The following is a 16,353-nucleotide window of genomic DNA, read 5'->3' on the forward strand; positions in this document are numbered from 1 at the left end:
GGTTCAGACTCTGGAGTGAGGGCATTATTCTTTTTGCATATAATGCAGTGACTCCACATTGCACCAGTGGCTTGGTCAAAAAAGACAAAATTTCTGGGGAATTACTGTTGATTATTTTTAGATATCATAACCTTGGCTTTATGGACATCTTATATTAAACAGATCTCACTTGCCAAATGCCACAGGATGCAGGCCGACAGACAGGCTCTGAGGTCTCTTGTGAGCTGGAACTGCCATATAAGCAAAACCACAAGAGAGAGAGAACACTGCCCACGTTCAACACAGCATAGCCACCCTGAAAGCTTCACCCTTTTAGAAATGTGTTTAGATTTTATACACTTTTGCTAGATTTTGTTATGTAAGCTTTATGTACTGAAAGGTCTTAAAGATTTTTAAACGTTGAGTAAAATGTTCACGAGTATAGTTTTTATATATATATATGTATATGAAACAAATCTGTCATATAATTTATTTTCTTTAAAAACAAGGCCCTGGCTGGGTGCGGTGGCTCACGCCCATAATCCCAGCACTTTGGGAGGCTGGGGCGGGCAAATCACGAGGTCAGGAGTTCGAGACCAGCCTGGCCAACATGGTGAAACCCCATCTCTACTAAAAATACAAAAAATTAGCTGGGCATAGTGGCAGGCACCTGTAATTTCAGTTACTTTGGAGGGTAAGGCAGGAGAATCACTTGAACTCGGGAGGTGGAAGTTGCAGTGAGCCAAGATCATGCCACAGCAGTTCAGCCAGGGTGACAGAGTGAGACTCCATCTCAAAACAAAAAACAAAAAACAAGACCCTTATACAAATTACTCTTGGAACTTTTATTTAGAATTTAAGGTTATGTTGAGCTTAGTGTCATGTAAATATAATTCTCCCAATTGCTAGGGTCCTCTTGGGGTGTGCATTCTTGTAAGCCATGATCATGCCTGAAAACAGACCCTTCTCCATCTAGGAACTCAAATGCCAAGGGTGATGCCTGACCAACTTTCATTACTGAGTCATACATTCCTAAATTGAGTGTATCATAGAAAAACAGACATACCCTTAACAGTTTAACCTGACAAAGTTCTGAAATACTTCCGTTGCAATAAAAGTTGTGAAAAGGTATCTTGCTAGAGATCTCTGACACAGAGAAGAAACTGAAGGCTGGGCACAGTGGCTCATGCCTGTAATCCCAGCACTTTGGGAGGCAGAGGCAGGTGGATTACTTGATGTCAGGAGATCCAGAGAAGCCTGGGAAACATGGCGAAACACTGACGCTACTAAAAATAAAAAAAATTAGCTGGGCATAGTGATGTGTGCCTATAATGCCAGCTACTCGGGAGGCTGAGGCAGGAGAAGGGCTTAAACCCTAACCTGAAACCAAACACGAACGCTAACCCGAACCAAAACCCTAAACTTAAACCTAATCCAAAACAGAACACGAACCCTAACTTGAATCTTAACCCTAACATGGAACCAAACCCTAACCCTATCCCAACCCTAACCCTAACCCTAACCCCTAACCCTAGTCCTAGCCCTAGCCCTAACACTAACCCTAACCCAACCCTAACCCTAACGCTAACCCAACCCTAACCCTACCCCTAAACCCTAACCCCTAACCCTAACCTTGACCCCGACCCTGAACCCGACCCTGACCCTAACCCTAACCCCTAACCCTGACCCTAACCCTCACCCCTAACCCCAACCCCAAACTCCTAACCCCTAACCCAAAGCTTAACCCCAACCCTAAGCCCTAAACCTAGCCCTAGCCCTAACCCTTAACCCTAACCCTGACCCTGACTCCGACCCCGACCCTAAACCCTAAACCTAACCCTAAAGCCTAACCCTAACCCCTAACCCGACCCTGACTCTGACCCTAACCCCTAACCCTAACCCTCACAACCCTAACCCTCTAACCCTCTACCCTCTAACCCTCGCCCTCGCCCTCGCCCTAACCCTAAAATCCTAACCCTAATCCTTGGGTGGAGAAAACCTCTGTGCGCAGGATTCAGAGGGGATTTCGGTTTCCCGTTTTCCACACTGAACCATTCTAAGTAGTCACTGACCTTCATTATTCAGGGCTAGAAACAGGAACGATATTATTCACTGTGGATGTGGCCCCGAGTTGTCCCAAAGCGAGGCGGTGCCGCCAACGTCTGTGCTGAGCACAACGCAGCTCCGCCCTCGCGGTGCCCCCCCCACGCTAGGGTCTGGGCTGAGTAGAACGCTGCTCCGCCTTCACGGTACCCCCCGAGGTCTGTGCAGAGGAGAACACAGCTCCGCCCTCGCGATGCTCTCAGTGTCTGGGCTGAGGAGAATGCAGCTCCGCTCTCACAAACGTACAGCGCCGGCGCTGGCGCACAGTCGCGCGCCGGCGCAGCTCAGGCGCAGAGTCGCACGCCAGGCGTGGCGCAGGCCGGCACAGGCGCAGAGTCGCAGGCCGGCGCCGCGCAAGCCCAGAGTTGCACGCCGGCGCGGTGGGCGGGTGGGGGAGGGACGCAGCGCAGGCGCAGAGACGCACGCTGCGTGGGCCTGAAGGGGCGCGGTGCAGGCGCAGAGACGCACGCCGCGAGGGGAGGGGCGCAGAGGGCGAAACATCAGTAATCTGAAAAGCCGGGCCTGGGTGCCCCCTGCTTGCAGGCGCGCACTACAGGGCCCTCTTGCTCACGGTGCTGTGCCACTGCACCCCCTGCTGGCGACTAGAGCAACTGCAGGGCCCTCTTTCTTACAGTGGTGGCCAGCGCCCCCTGCTGGTGCCGGGGCACTGCAGGGCCCTCTTGCTGGCAGTATAGTGACGGCGCGCCACCTGCTGGCAGTTGGGGACATTGCAGGGCTCTCTGGGTCACAGTGTAGTGGCAGCACTCCCGATGCTGGCAGCTGGGGACACTGCCCGGCCCTCTTGCTCCAAGTGAAGTGGCAGCTGGCTCCCCAACTGGCAGCTGGGGACACTGCCGGGCCCTCTTGCTTGCCTTGTAGTGGGGGCACGCCCCCTTCTGGCCGCTGGGGACACTATGGGATCCTCTTGCTCATAGTGTGGTGGCAGCACGCCCCCTGCTGCCCACCAGGACACTACAGGCTCCTCTTGCTCGTGGTGTGGTGCCCGTTCGCCACCTGCTGGCAGCTAGGGACACTGCAGGGTCCTCTTGCTCACAGTGTAGTCGTCGTACGCCCCCTGCTGGCAGCTGGGGACACTGCCCGGCCCTCTTGCTGGCAGTGTCGTCGCAACACAACACCTGCTGGGAGATGGGGACTATGCAGGACCCTCTTGCTCCAAGTGTGACGGCTGGCGCCCCCTAAAGGCCGCCTTCTGCACCACTTAAAGTTGGAGCGCCAGTTATTAAGCGCCATCAGTTCTGGAAATGGATGTCCCAGTTCTTGTCTAACTTGGAAGAAAGATTTTCACCAAGGGGCAATACAAAGATGGCAGATAACTTCATTGAAAAAAATACAGTGTGAAGAGCTTATTGTAGAAAAAGAGAGAGAAGTAGGCTGATCATGCAGGAAAGCAGCATAAGAGTCCTGTGCAGAGAATTTTATTTTGGACTTCTTCACATTCCTGCCTCTGTCTCAAGTCTCCAGCAGTTTTCTTTGTCTGGTTTTCCTGCTACTGCCTTAGGTCCCCAACTTGCCCCACTTAGGCTTGTGGGACCTCCTCACTGTTGGTTGAGGCACATGTGTGGTGATCGGTCCAAATCCACTCTGGCACCGGGCTCCTTCCCGCCATCCCAGGCAGGCTGACAGCGGTCACATTTGTACCTACTGTGTCTATCTCTTTTGAATGTGCTTCTCTGCCCTAATCTGTACTTACGGTGCCAGGTTTCTTTTAAGAATGTCCCCTTTGTCCTTATCAGCATGTAGCTAGCAATATTGTGACATTATTACTGCAGAGTGAATGATGACTGGGGCAACTTAAGAGGATTTCTAGGGTGTTTCTTTCTGCATAGGTACCTCTTCTCCCTCCTACCCACAATTGACAAGTGTCTATCCACTCTAGCATTACAGATGCCACTAAATGTGAATTTTTGGTGGTGCCTCCAGGTGAGCCTTCCCAGACTTTCCCTTTTCCAGGAGCTCCCCCTCCTGTTCATGTCTAGCCATCTATCTGCTCTAACAGAGCCCACTATCCTGTGTCTTTCCCAAAAATAGTGAGGGAATGATTATTGGAAACCAAAGGAAATGATATGCATGTAGATGAAAACTTTACAACTTACACAAATAATCACTCAAAATCATCCTTACACTAAAAATGCAAAACTATACAATTTCTAGAAGAAACTATGGAAGAAAAGCTATGTGCCTTTGGGTTTGGTAATGAATTTTAACAAATGACACAAAAGGTTGATATACACAGAAGAAATGACAACATGGATTTCTTAATATTTAAAGTTTATACTCTGGAAAAGACCTTGTTAATGGAACAAAAAGACAAGCCACATATTGAAAAAAAATTTTGCAAAATACAGATTTGAGAATTTGTATTCAAAATATATACAAAATTCTTAAAACTGAACAGTAAGTTAAACAGCCCAATTAAAAATGCACACAGTTCTGAACAGACACCTCACCAAAGATGATCTACAGATGGCAAGTAAACATACAAAAAGATGCTCAACATACTAGAGAACCGAAAACCACAATGAGATAGCACAGCTGGTCTATATCTGTTAGAACTGCTAAACTCAAAAAAATGACAAATTGCTGGAGGAAAAACAAGAACTCTTTTCATTGCTGGTGGAAGACAGTGTGTAACACCAGAATATGCCACCCCAAAATATGATGGATGTCCCTTTGGCATAAGAACTATTCTGAGCTGATTACTCTGAAAAAATGCTTAAAAAGGAAGTTCTGAAAACAGAGTAGAAGTTACCCTTGTGTAAGGAAAATTTACATCTATAAACAAAATCCCCATTTAAAAGATATCTCTCTCTCTCTCTCTCTCTCTGTGTCTCTCTCTCGGCACCAACCAAGAAGAGAAGGATGACTAAATCACTAAAGAGTCTTATCAACAGAGAATGCATGGAGTTAAGTCTGTATAAGAAAACTTACCCTTGTCTACTGTGCTTTTGCTTGTTACGTCCCCACTACTGAGCCTCAAATCTTCTTTCTTTAAGTTGAAGATAGCATTTACACTTGAATTAAAAGCCACCTGTTGGGGATTTACGCATTTTTCCCTGAGTATCTCCCATGTATCCATAAGGTATACATATTTTTAAACTTGTCTACTTTTTTTCTCATTTTAATCTGTAATTTGTTACAGAGAGTCCCATCTAAGAATTCCGTAAAGGTAGAGAGAAAATTATTTTCCCTCCTCTATTACAAGTTGGGCAGTTTTTCCCAAAGCTAATCAAGTCTCACCTTACAATCCAAAAATCATATTCATAAGTATTTTGACAGCTACTTTGATATTATTTCCAAACAAAAGCTACCATGCAATTATGTACAGAAGCCCTATTCATAGTGACCAAAGGAAAAAAAGGAATCAGAAAGTCTTACAACAGATGACTGTGTGGGAACCCACTCAGACATCAAGAGTTGTTATAGGGACCAGGCACAGTGGCTCACTTCTGTAATCCCAGCACTTTGGGAGGCTGAGGCAGGTGGATCACAAGGTCAGGAGATCAAGACCATACTGGCTAACACTGTGGAACCATGTCTCTACTAAAAAAAAAATACAAAAAAAATTAGCTGGATGTGATGGCAAGCACCTGTAGCCCCAGTTACTTGGGAGACTGAGGCAGGAGAATGGCATAAATCTGGGAGGCGGAGCTTGCAGTGAGCCAAGATTGCACCACTGCACTCCAGCCTGGGTGACAGAGAAAGACTACATCTCAAGGAAAAAAAAAAAAAAAAAACACTTGTTTGTTTTATATTTAATAGTGATAACTCTGAAGACATAGTTGTTTTATTACACAAAAAATATTAAATTTATCTTATTTAACTAAGTTTTATCCAAATCACGTTAACCTGAAAAACATTTGGATCAGTTCCTATATTTCTAGGAGTTTGGGGAATATTTATTTATAAATGATTTTTTTTTCCAAGCCAAGTTAGAATAGAGCACCTTTAGAGGATTGTATACATGAATTTTGTAATGCTATCCAGAGTTAAGAAAAATCAAATATACAGAACATACATTAATAGACATACAAACACAAATAGAGATCTCATAGCTTTCATCCTGAAATTTTAGCCACGAATCAGGTATAAATATTCTGATGGTTAATTTTAGATGTCTGCTTGATTGGATTAAGAGATACTAACATAACTGGTAAAGCACAGTTTCTGGGCATAAGTGTGAGGGTGTTTCTGGAAGACACTGAGATAAGGAAGATCCACTCTGACCCAATGTGGATGGGCACTGATACGGTTTGACTGTGTCCCCACGCGGATCTCATCTTGAATTGTAGATCCTATAATCCTTACATGTTGTGGGAGGGACCCAGTGGGGGATGATTGAATCATGGTGGTGGTTACTGCCACACTGTTCTCATGATCTGATGGTTTTATAAGGGGCTTTTCCCCTTTGACTTAGCACTTCTTGCTGCTGCCATGTGAAGAAAGACATCTTTGCTTCCCCTTCTGTCATGATTGTGAGGCCCCTCCAGCCACGGGGCACTGTCAGCCCATTAAACCTCTTTGTTCTTTAGAAATTGCTTATACTCAGGTACTTCTTCATAGCAGTATAAAAATGGACTAAAAAAGGCACCATCCAATTGCTTGAGAGCCCAGATAGAACAAAAAGGAAGAGGAAAGGTGATCTTATCTCCTTCTGAAACTGAAACATCCTTCTCTTGTCTTTGACATCAGAACTTCAGGGCCTCGGGCCTTTGGCCTCAGAATGAGAGTTACACCATTGGCTTAAGTGATTCTGAGCCCTTTGGACATGGACTGAGCAATACTCCCAGCTTTCCTGGTTCCCCAACTTGGAGACAGCCTATTGTGGACTTTCTCAGCCTCCATAATTATGTGAACCAGTTTACCTAATGAATCTTCTCTCATCTGTCTATCTACATAAATCCGACGGATTGTGCCTTTCTGGTAAAACCTGACTAATGTGATTACAAGAATACAAAATTCACCAGTTTATATAGAGGACTTGGGTTTTGTCTTTACCCCATTTTATATTTGTATTATAACTGTGTTTCTGGAAAATGGAACAAGTTTTTATCTTCTTCATATGAAGGCTAAAGCTTTTTTCTCACCAATATTTTTGGAGATTTTTAAGATTTTCAAGATTTTCTTTTGACCCTAACCCCTAAACCTAACCCTAACCCCTACTGCTAAACCCTAACCCTAACCCCTACCATTAAACCCTAACCCTAACCCTAATCCTAAACCCTAACCCTAGCCCTAAACCTAAACCTAAACCCTAGCCCTAAACCCAACCCAAACCCTAAATCCAACCTCAAACCCAACCACAACCCTAATGCTAACACTAACCCCAACCCCATCTCTAAAACCATAACCCTAAAATCCTAACAACCCTAAATCTAACAACCCTAACCCTAACAACACTAACAAACCTAATGTTAGCAACCCTAAACCTAACAACTGTAACCCTGACCCCTGACCCTAACCCTTTGTATAAATATCAAGTGATCTTGAATAGCCAAAATACTCCTGAAAACCAAAAGCCCACTTAGTGGCTCACATTTATCATTATCAAATATTACTGCAAAGGAATAGTAATCAAGACAACATAATACTGGCATAAGGAGACAAATATAAATCAGTGGAACTGAATGTCCAGTCCAGAAAGAAAACCATACCTCTACGGCCAACTGAGTTTTGACATGAGCCAAGACCACTAAATTCAACAAACGCTGCTAGCATCTGACTACCTACAGTCAGAGGTAACAAACTGTACCGTGACTGTACACTTACCTCACAACACAGGAAAAGTAACCCAAAATGGTTCAAAGCCCTACATATAAGAGTTACAAATAGAAACTCTAGAAGAAAACAGGGATATATCTTCATGACCTTGGATTTGGCAAAGGTGTTGCAGATCTGAAACCAAAAGCACTAGCCACAAAAGAAATAATTTCCTCAAAAATAAAAACTTTTATGCATCAGAAGACATTATCAAGTAAGTTGGCTGTGCACTGTGGTTCACGCCTGCAATCCTAGCACTTTGGGAGGCAGAGGCGGGAGGATCACTTGAGTCCAGGAGTTCAAGACCAGCCAGGATGACAGAGCAAAACCCCATCTCTACTAATAATACAAAAATTAGCCGGGAATGGTTGCACACAGCTGCAGTCCCAGCTACTAGGGAGACTGAGGCAGAAGGACTGCTTGCGTCCAGAACGTAGAGGTTGTAGTAAGCTGAGATCGCACCACTACACTTCAACCTGGGCAACAGTGCAAGACCCTGTCTTAAAAACAAAAAGAATGGGTATGATGGCTCACGCCTATAATCCCAGCAATTTGGGAGACTGAGGCAGACAGAACACTTGAGGTCAGGAGTTGAAGACCAGCCTGGCCAACATGGCGAAACCTGGTCTCTACTAAAATTACAAAAATTAGGGCCGGGAGTGGTGGCTCACGCCTGTAATTCCAGCTCTTCTGGAGGCTGAGGCAGAAGGATCAACTGAGGATGGGAGTTCAAGACCAGCCTGACCAACAAAAACAAACCCCATCTCAACTAAAAATACAAAATTAGCTGGGCGTAGTGGCACATGCCTGTAATCCCAGCTACTCGGGAGGCTGAGGCAGAAGAATCACTTGAACCCAGGAGGCGGAGGTTGTGGTGAGCCAAGAGTGCACCACTGCACTCCAGCCCGGGAAACAAGGCAAGATTCGGTCTCCAAAAAAAAAAAAAAAAAGAGAAAGTGAAAAGACAACCCACAGAAAACAAGAAAATATCTGCGCATTATATATCCAACAACGGTCTGTTGACTACAATATATAAAAAATTTGTATAACTCAACCACAAGAACAACCAAATTATAAATGGAGAAAGAGTTGAACACACACTTTGCCAAAAAGACATGCAAATGAAAAACAAGCACATGAAAAGATGATCAATATCATTATCATTATGGCCATCCAAAATGAAACTACAACCAAATACTCTTTCACACACACTAGAAAGGCTACAATCCAACAAATGTAAAGTAACAAGTGTTGGCAAGGTTGGAGAGAAATCACAACCATTAAATACTATATGTGGAATATAAAATGGTGGAGCCTATTTGTAACATAGTTTGGTATTTCCTCACAAAGTTAAAAACATGATGGGCACGGTGGCTCATGCCTGTAATCCCAGCACTTTGGGAGGCTGAAGCAGGCAGATCACTTGAATGCAGGAGTTCAAGACCAGCAGAAGGACATAGCAAAACCCTGTCTCTACTAAAAATACAAAAATTAGCCAGGCATGGTGCCATACACCTGTAGTCCCAGCTACTAGGGAGGCTGAGGTGGGAGGACCACTTGAGCCCAGAATGTGGAGGTTGCAGTAAGCCGAGACGGCACCACTACTCCAGCCTGGGCAACAGCACAAGACCCTGTCTCAAAAATAAAATAAATAAATAAATAAATAAATAAATAAATAAATAAATAATGGCCGGGCATGGTGGCTCAATCCTGTAATCCCAGCACTTTGCGAGGCAGAGGCAGGCGGTTCATCTGAGATCATGAGTTTGAGAACAGTATGACCAACATGGAGAAACCCCATCTCCACCAAAAACACAAAAAATTAGCCAGGCATAATTGCAGCTACTCGCATGAACCCAGGAGGCAGAGGTTGTGATGGGCCAAGAGTGCACTACTGCACTCCAGCCTGGGAAACAGAGCAAGACTTAGTCTCCTAAAAAAAAAAAAAAAAAAAAAAAAAAAGAGGAAGAGAAAAGACAACCCACAGAAAAGAAGAAAATATTTGCGTATTATATATCCAACAACGGTCTGTTAACTACAATATATAAAAAATTTGTATAACTCAACAAGAACAAGCAAATTACAAATGGCGAAAGAGTCGAACACACACTTTGCCAAAAAGACATGCAAATGGCAAAAAAGCACATGAAATGATGATCAATATCATTATCATTATGGCCATCCAAACTTGAAACCACAACCAGATACTCCTTCACACACACTAGAAAGGCTATAATCCAATAAATGTAAAATAACAAGTGTTGGCAAGGTCGGAGAAAAATCGCAACCATTAAATACTGTATGCGGAATGTAAAACGGTGTATCCTATTTGTAACAGAGTGTGGTATTTCATCAAAAAATTAAAAATAGGCCGGGCAAGGTGGCTCATGCCTGTAATCCCAGCACTTTGGGAGACTGAAGCAGGTGGATCACTTGAGTCCAGTTCAAGACCAGTCAGGATGACATAGCAAAACCCCATCTCTACTAATACAAAAATTAGCTGGACATGGTGGCACACAGCTGCAGTCCCAGGTACTAGGGAGGCTGAGGTGGGAGGACTGCTTGAGCCCAGAATGTGGAGGTTGCAGTAAGCTGAGATCTCACCACTACACTCCAGCCTGGGCAACAGTGCAAGACCCTGTCTCAAAAAAAATAAAAAATAAAAAGGGCCAGGTATGATGGCTCACACCTGTAATCCCAGCACTTTGGGTGGCTAAGGCAGATGGATTACTTGAGGTCAGGAGTTGGAGACCAGCCTGGCCAATATGGCGAAACCTTTTCTCTAGTAAAAATACAAAAATTAGCGCCAGGCTCTGTGGCTCACACCTGTAATCCCAGCACTTTGGGTGGCTGAGGCAGGCGGAGCACTTGAGGTTGGGAGTTTGAGACTAGCCTGACCAACATGGACTAACCCCATCTCTACTGAAAATACAAAATTGGCTGGGCTTGGTGGTGCATGCCTGTAATCTCAACTACTCGGGAGGCCTAGGCAGGAGAATCGCTTGAACCTGGGAAGCAGAGGTTGCGGTGAGCCGAGATCGCACCATCACACTCTAGCCTGGGCAACAAAAGCAAAACTCTGCCTCAAATATATATATATATATTAGCCAGTGTGGTGGCGCACACCTGTAACCCCAGCTACTCAGGAGGCTGAGGCAGGAGAATTGCTTGAACCCGGGCAACGGAGGTTGCAGTGAGCCGATATCAGGCTACTTCACTCCAGCCTGGGTGACAGAGCAAGACTCGTCTCAAAAAAAAAAAAAAAGAAAGAAAGAAAGGGCCGGGCGCGGTGGCTCACGCCTGTAATCCCAGCACTTTGGGAGGCCGAGGCGGGCGGATCACAAGGTCAGGAGATCGAGACCATGGTGAAACCCCGTCTCTACTAAAAATAGAAAAAATTAGCCAGGCGCAGTGGTGGGCGCCTGTAGTCCCAGCTACTCGGGAGGCTGAGGCAGGAGAATGGCGTGAACCCGGGAGGCGGAGCTTGCAGTGAGCCGAGATTGCGCCACTGCACTGCAGCCTGGGCGACGAAGTGAGACTCCGTCTCAAAAAAAAAAAAAAAAAAAAAAAAAAAAAGAAAGAAAGAAAAAGAAAATGCATGGGAGGAAATGGTATATCCTGAAATGAGGACTTTCATTCTGGACTAGGGTTTCCAATGAAGGTGACAGTTTATCCTTCAGTCTCCACATGCCAAGAATTTGCCATCCAGCAAGAGGCAACAGAGGAAGCCCCCCAAGTCCCATGCCAGAACTATGACATAATTACATTCCATGTCAATACTTAAATATTAATAATTCATCTGCTTAAATACCTACACTTACTTTACCAATTTTCCATTGTATTGATGAAGAGGTTTCCAAATTTCATATAGGTTGTCATGATGTGGACAGGACTTTTTGATAGTTAACTATACCAAATGACTATATAAAATATAAGTGTTAAGGCCGGGCACGGTGGCTCACACTTGTAATCCCAGCACTTTGGGAGGCCGAGGCGGGCAGATCACGAGGTCAGGAGATCAAGACCATCCTGGCAAACATGGTGAAACCCCGTCTCTACTAAAAATACAAAAAAGTTAGCCAGACATGGTGGCGGGTGCCTGTAGTCCCAGCTTCTCAGGAGGCTGAGGCAGGAGAATGGCGTGAACCTGGGAGGCGGCGGAGCTTGCAGTGAGCAGAAATAGTGCCACTGCATTCCAGCCTGGGCAACAGAGTGAGACTGTCTCAAAAAAAAAAAAAAAGAAAAAAGAAAAATATAAGTGTTTAAACCTAAAACACCTTGCAACTGCTAACACAGGGCTAGAGAATATAGCAAGGTAATAGTCTGTCCAGTAAATTCTTCTGAAAAAAAAATTTTTTTTTTTGAAACAGAGTCTCACTCTGTCACCCAGGCTATAATGCAGCGCCATGATCTCGGCCCAATACAACCTCCACCTCCCGGGTTCAAGCGATTCTCCTGCCTCAGCCTCCCAAGTAGTTGAGACTACAGGTGCGTGCCACCACACCAGGCTAATTTTTGTATTTTTAGCAGAGATGGGATGTCACCATCTTGTCCAGGCTGGTCTCGAACTCCTGACCTCAGGTGATCTGCCCACCTCAGTCTCCCAAAGTGCTGGGATTACAGGAGTGAGCCACTGTGCCCAGTCGTCTTCTGCAATTTCAACAATCAACTGTGCGATTTGCCTTTCCTTCAGCACCGAGATTTTATTTTTCTTTCCTAATTATTTCAAACATGAACTTTGGTTCCAGGGAACTAGTATTTCCTTGATTTATAAATTGAGGGTGGCTGGGCATGGTGGCTCATGCCTGTAATCCCAGCACTTTAGGAGGTCAAGGCAGGCAGATCACTGGAGGTCAGGTCAGGAGTTCAAGACCAGCCTTGCCAACATGGTGAAACGCCGTCTCCACTACAAATGCAAAAATTAGCCAGCCGTGGTGGTGGGTGCGTGCAGTCCCAGCTACTAAGGAGACTGAGGCATGAGAATCGCTTGAACCCGGGAGGTGGAGGTTGTGGTGAGCCAGGATCATGCCACTGCACTCCAGCCTGGGTAACACAGGGAGACTTCATCTCCAAAAAAAAAATGAGGGTCATCTCACAGATGATCTAATAAATAATGCTTTGTCTTTAAAAATTCACATTATTAACTTTTCTACTTTTAGATATCATAATTGCTGTGACTTGAAGGACTTATCTAAACAAAGCCTTAAAAAACCAGGGTGGGCAATGGGCGAATGGGTTCGGGGAACTCACATAAAATCCCCAAGACACCTGGGAGCTCATGTCCCCATGAGTGGGACGGCAGGCAGCTGTAGCAGACTAGATGGGAGAGGACAGCAGGCAGGAGAACTTATGGTTCTAAGGCCAGAGGAAATCATTGGCAAACTTAAATCCAGAGCTTGACAGGATGAAATTTGTGATTGTAAATGAATATTTGCCATTACCAAGTGAGATCACCAGTGGTGGTAGGATGGTTAGGTGCTCCTCCAGGTGGGCCGTAGTGAGGAGAGCGCAGCATCAGGCCAGGGTGTTCCTACCAGGAACACAGGATCTGCACCTGTTTAGGAGGAAATGCTGGGCAGACCCAGCTTGGAGTCATCTCTGCTCTTTACATCTATCAAGGCTGTGAAAACTGAGAGTCGCCCAGATGCAGTGGTTCACACCTGTAATCCCAGCACTCTGGGATGCTGAGGCGAGTGGATCACCTGAGGTCAGGAGTTAAAGACCAGCCTGGCCAACATGGTGAAATCCCATCTTTACTAAAAATACAAAAAATTAGCTGAGCATGGTGGTAGGTGCCTGTAATTACAGCTACTCCAGAAGCTGAGGCAGGAGAATCTCTTGGAACAAGGGAGGTGGAGGTTGCAATGAGCCAAGATGGCGCCACTGCACTCCAGCCTGGATGACAGAGTGAGTCTCTGTCTTAAAAAAAAAACAAACAGCTGGGCGCGGTGGCTCAAGCCTGTAATCCCAGCACTTTGGGAGGCTGAGACGGGCGGATCACGAGGTCAGGAGATCCAGACCATCCTGGCTAACACGGTGAAACCCCTTCTCTACTAAAAAAAATACAAAAAACTAGCCGGGCGAGGTGGCAGATGCCTGTAGTCCCAGCTACTCAGCAGGCTGAGGCTGAGGCAGGAGAATGGCGTGAACCCGGGTGATGGAGCTTGCAGTGAGCTGAGATCCAGCCACCGCACTCCAGCCTGGGCGACAGAGCGAGACTCCGTCTCAAAAAAAAAAAAAAAAAAAAACCCCAAAAAAACCCCAGAAAACTGAGTCTCATGAATAGTTCCCGAAAAAGAAATTGGGCCCACATGAAAACACATTTTTTCCCAGCTGGGGCAGGTAATGAAGTGAAATAGGTCTGCGGACTGGACTTTCACATAGAAACCATATATTTCCTAATTTGGGGGTTATGTGGGGATCACCTGGAGGACTGTTCCCGCTTTTGGTGAAACACAGGGAGGTATTCTTTGTGAAGCTGCAAATCTGGCACAGCAATAACCGCTGGGGAATTGGAGAGAAAAGAGAAGGCATACTCACTGCTGTTGCAAGTTTCCAGAAGTATGACATTATTGGGAAGTAAACTGCTTCTTAAAACAACCGTGTCAATACCACGTCAGTAAGGCAGAGACAACAACATGAAGTTTCATGACAGAGGCCAAATCCTGCCCAAAACCAGTCCGGCAGAGGTTGTCAACCCAGCGCTCCAGCGAGAGCCGGAGGGTCCCATCCTCGGAGCTGCAGACGCTCTCCTGTGGGCTGCAAAGGCCATGGCCTCATCCTGGACGGGACGTAAGCTCTCAGGGATACATGCGTGTTCCGGGGGTTATATGAGTGTGACAGGTGTGGCATTAGTCTGACGGTGTCACGGGCATTCCAGGGGTTACTTGTGTGCTGTGAGGGACACATGCGTGTTCCGGGGGTTATATGAGTATGACAGGTGTGGCGTTAGGCAGATGATGTCATCTCCGCATTCTGGGCATTACGTGCGCTCTGAGGGACACATCCGCGTTCCTAGGGTCGGATCTGGACAGCAGCTGTCACGTTACCCTGACGGTGTGATCTCTGTATACAACGGGTGCTAACACCAGCATCACAGATGGAGTGTTATTAGTACTACCGGGGTTATTATCAGTGTGGCGGATGTTCCAGTTGCTTTCCTGAGGCTACATTTCTGTTCCGAGACCGTGGCTTGGCTCTGTGGCCGCTTCGCCTTGGGTGCAGAGAACGAACCTCAAGTGTGCTGGATTCACAGGGGCTTTTGGTTTCTAATTTTCCACAAGAAGGGTCTCTGCCCCTCAGCAGCCAAGGCTGAAAAAGGAAGGATTTTATTCACCACGGACGCGGGCTCGAGGTGTCCCAAAGCGAGGGGCGTATCCCAGTATGTGCTGAGGAGAACGCGGCTCCGGCTCTCGCAGGACTCAGGCAAGGAGGTAGCAGGCGGCACGCGGCCGCCTCAGTGCTCAGAAAAGCCGGCTCGCGCGCACTCTTGCTGGCGGCCGGGGGCACTGCAGCGCCCTAGAGCTCACTGCGCTGTCGGCTGCCGCGCGCCCTCTGCTACCCATCCCGCTGCACCACTTAAAGACAGCATGGAGTGTTTGGCGCTATCGTTCTAGAAATGCAAACTGACACAGAGCCCACTAGCCCGTGAGTTTCTAAAAATGCAGAAGGCACAATTAATTGGAAACCATAGGAAATGAAATCAACATGAATGTACATTTTACAACTTATGCAAAAATTTACTCAACATAGTCCTCAGACTTAAAACGCGAAACTGTCAGAGGCCTCTTAACCACAGTGACTTTATTTTAAATAAAGGTTTTAAAAAAGTTAAATCTGGGCAGGGCGCAGTGGCTCACATCTGTAATCTCAGCACTCTGGAAGGCCAAGGCGGGCAGATCACTTGAGATCAGGAGTTCAAGACTAGCTTGGGCAAACAGTGAGACCCCCTATGTCTACAAAAAGCACAAAAATTAGCTGGCATGGTGGCACGTACCTGTAGTCCCAGCTACCCGGGAGGCTGAGGCGGGAGGATTGCTTGAGCCCAGGAGTTTGAGGCTGCAGTTAGCCCGCCATGATCACACCACTCCACTCCAGCCTGGGCGACAGAGTGAGACCCTGCCTCACACACACACAACTTAAATTTGTTGGATTATATATTTAGGGGGTTGAGTACTTTTGGTTATAAAATATTAATGGTTGCAGGAACAAGTTAATAAATAAAGGCATAAAACTTATAAAAATGTACCAGGACTTTAAGAACAAAAAAGCATTCTTAGTTTAAAAATAAGTTTTACTTTAAAGGTAATAATACACTCATAAATTCTTGTTAAAATCCACAGTAACACAGAGAAGTAACAATACTAACAGCCTGTCACAAACTGATCACAAGCCTTTATAAAAGACAACACTATTCATCATAACCTATATAAACAAACATTAAGCCCGGGCGCGGTGGCACATGCCTGTTATCCCAGCACTTTGGGAGGCTGA

This window comes from Chlorocebus sabaeus, chromosome 8, assembly GCF_047675955.1.
Source record: "Chlorocebus sabaeus isolate Y175 chromosome 8, mChlSab1.0.hap1, whole genome shotgun sequence".
NCBI lineage: Eukaryota > Metazoa > Chordata > Mammalia > Primates > Cercopithecidae > Chlorocebus > Chlorocebus sabaeus.